This window comes from Eleginops maclovinus, chromosome 24 (assembly GCF_036324505.1).
Source record: "Eleginops maclovinus isolate JMC-PN-2008 ecotype Puerto Natales chromosome 24, JC_Emac_rtc_rv5, whole genome shotgun sequence".
Classification (NCBI taxonomy): Eukaryota; Metazoa; Chordata; class Actinopteri; order Perciformes; family Eleginopidae; genus Eleginops; species Eleginops maclovinus.
The window spans coordinates 9,019,959-9,023,488 of NC_086372.1; the positions used below are offsets into that span (position 1 = coordinate 9,019,959).

General features: G+C 42.6%; 1 protein-coding gene across 3 annotated transcripts in view; it reads right to left on the reverse strand.

Moving 5' to 3' along the window:
• Nucleotides 1-1,843: 1,843 nt before the first annotated feature.
• Nucleotides 1,844-3,530, reverse strand: part of prox1a (prospero homeobox 1a) — a 38,518-nt gene continuing 36,831 nt past the window's right edge. For all 3 annotated transcript variants that reach the window (XR_010165257.1, XM_063877378.1, XM_063877377.1), the window contains one exon: nt 1,844-3,530. This exon is cut by the window's right edge. The gene's annotated coding sequence lies outside the window, so the exon portion shown is untranslated.

Here is a 3,530-nt window from a genome sequence, read left to right on the forward strand (position 1 = left end):
CTAAGATCAAGCGGGAAAACGGACACAAAGTTCTCTTTCTGCCTCATCTCTGGCCATTGCATCCCTTTACCAACATGGGAGTGAACGTGAATAAAGAGGGGAAAGCAAACTCTCACACACACACACACACACACTGCATTTCACTTTAGCAGCAGTTAACACGCAAGGCAGTTAGTGCTATTAGAATTATGTTGAGAAGAGATTTCCTCTATAATAAACTCCCTACTCCACAATAATAGCGGCCATTACCCAAGATGTATCACTGCTATGCCATCTCAGCGGACAATACGTGTGTTTGTGTCTGTGTAAGTGTGTTTGTGTCTGTGTAAGTGTGTTTGTGCATATGACGGGGTGATTGAGAATGAAACAATCAGCAGGCCAACACAAACACAGCTGTTTTATTGTTGCGCTGCTCAGATGTGCTTTCACAGGCAGACGGTGTGTGTGTGTGTGTGTGTCTGTCTGTCAGTGTGTGTGTAAGTCTGTGTGTGTGTGAGAGATCATATACGTAGAGCAAAGAATGACCCCACCTCCTGTTCAGCCCCTCCTGTTCTAATGGAAAGCTTTGGCAGTAGAAGCTGGATCATCAGGACTCTAGTTTTCTTTAAATGACCTCTACTTGTTTCTTTACCTGCAGAAATATGTTCACACCAACTCTGGTGTCCAAGGGACTCTAGTGTGGACTCTAGATTACCAATCCATCATAATCTGTGTAGCAGGGATGCAGTGACTCTCCCAATACCAAGTCCTGACATCATCACAGCACAGAAGTACAGCTCGAATGCAGCATACTTACTCCTCCTCTCTTTGTAAATCTAAAGTCTGTATTACTGAAGACTCACAGAGCTTCTGATACGGCTGTGTTTCTCATGCTTTCATTTTGTGACATTTTGAGAGTGCCTTCTTTATCACTTTATGTAAGCTTGATTTTCAATTTGACTTAATGTTTAGAAAAACCCCTTCATAGATCATTACAGGATCCATAACTTTGCGTAAACCCATAAACAGTTTATGGTGCTATTATCTTTATTGGACTTCTGGCGATACAAGCCTTATTAACTACAAATGCTAGTAGTGGCACAGAAGTGTGTGTAGCCATGTGTTGTACACACCTTGTGTTTTGCTTCTGTACTGTATGTAAGAGAGGGAGAACGGTGAAAAAAGGGAGGCACAAAGTACTGGCACTTTATCCCATGCTGGTGATGGTGGTTGGCATTGTGTGATGCCAGTTAGCATTTGGCGCCAGCACAGAGGGCATGGTGTGTGTTTGTGAGTGTTAGGGAGGTAAGTGGTGTGAGAGGAGGACAGAAATAAAACCTACAAGAAGGGAGACAAGGAGAAGAGGAGCGCTAGAAAGAGGAATAGGAGGAGTAATGTCAGTGATGAAGGGGTGAGAGAGGATGAACAGAGGACGGATAGAGGAGTGAGAAGGATAGGGCAACAAGGGCAGACAGGCCTCGTCCCTGTGCCTTTGTGTGTGTGTGTGTGTGTGTGTGTGTGTGTGTGTGTGAGTCTGCACCTATGTCTTTTTGTGTGTCTGTCCCTGTGTCTTTGTACTGGCTAATCTAGGCGTCAGCAGCTTTTTGAGGCTTTTGTGCTGACAATAATCACACAGCGCTCCTCTTTTCAATTCATCAGCAACAACAACAAGGGATCACATGTCCCCTCGACACAATCCAGAGAGAGGGGGAGAGAGAGAGAGAGGGAGAGAGGGCATAGACAGAGTTAAAATGGCCATCATGTTGCTTAGTTACTGCTTGGGTTGTGGCGATTTGGTGTGTGTGGGCAGGCACATGCAAACACCCTGTACACCTCTGCTGTACAAACAGAGAGAACAATCACACCCTGTTTTCAAAGAATAATTTATTTCATGTTGCAGTTGTGATGGATAAACAATGAGTAAACCACTGGTCAAATCTGTAGCAAGCATTAATAATAATAATCATCATCATCATCTTCATCATCAGAATAACATTAATAGGAATAATTATTTCAATTATAAATAATAACAGTATCAGAGTGATCAGAGTATTACATCTATACAAGCTACAAATATCAGCATTTTGTCCTATGTCTTTTTTTTCTGCTGTTAAAACACTTCACACATGAGCCCGCTGCTGCCCCTCTTGGCAAAGACGTACATCAGGTTTTCCCATGATGCTTTGTGGGGACTTCCAGTTTCAAGGAAGGAGAGTTATAATGGGACACATTTGACTGAGCCAACCTTTCAGTGCGGCTGATTGTACCACAGTTGGTCGCCAGCGTTTTAAAAAGAAATGTTACAATCCAACGTGCGAGAGTTTGAGCCCTGTATGTACAAGTGTGCGCCACCAAAGGTCAGCCTGGCCCACAGCGCCATGAAGAAGGGTTCCTGGGTTTGTATCATGTGGGAATGACCTGCTGCTTGAAGAGGAATCTACAGAGCGCTGCTAACTGTTTAGGGTCAATCATAAGAAATGATTTACAGGACAGTAAATCCACCTTGCAATAAAGCAGAAATCCCAAATTGATGTTTAACGGATTTCTGAGTTTAGGATTTTGAATGAAACCAAATGAAGCGTCCAATACGCGTTACCTTGAAAAATAAAATCAATACCAAAGAGGTTTCGTCGATAACATATCCTCTATACTCTGTCCTGACATTATCCAGCATCAGTGCTACACAGTATATTAAAAATATTGTAAATAAATCAGTAGTGGTTGGACCAGATATTAGCTTATCGCAGATCAATACATACCGGTGTATCTCTCTGTCAGAAGGGTTCAGTGAACTCTTGCCGAATAATGGGATTGAAGAAACTGTCTCTGTCTTCCACCCGAAAACACAGGTGTTTTTCTCAACCATAAAAGGTCCTCATCAGTTTATGACTTTGTGATAAACGCTACATCCCAAAATGTCTGAAAGGTTAACAGAAAGTAAATGTTTAGTGCAGTAACCGAGACAAACGCGTCAAACTGATTCTAGGCGGCATTTTCCATTCGTCCCCGCTAATTTTGATTCTGACCAAATGGGATTGGTAGTATCCAGATCCCAGTTAATTTATAAAGAAAAGAAAGGGATTATTTTTCAATGCAACATGAGCCAAGAGGGGCAGCCGGGTAAGGGCGGGGGGCGGGGCAGATGGGGCCACACGGTCAAAACAAACACCCAGTAAGCCTCAGTACAGTAAGAAGTGGGAGAGGTCAAAAGAGAAAGAAACAACAACTAAGTTCATGTCCAGTTTTTCTGGATTCACTTGAGGATTTGGGAATGCTACTGTGCTTTACTATTCAAGAGGTGTGTGTGTGAGTGTCTGTGGTTGTGTGTGTGTGTGTGTGTATCTATGTGACTGGGGGTTCATAGAAGAGAAGCTTATACAAAGGAGCAAAAATACAGAAACATCACTTTTTTTTCCAAAATGCCCATGTAACTTAAAAACATCCACAATAAAAAGATTTATATATATTATCATCTTTATTTTCAGTTCTCCCCGGAGCCCGAGTCAAGGGCTGAAGATTGATCCGTCATCTTCCTCATCCTGATGTTCCTC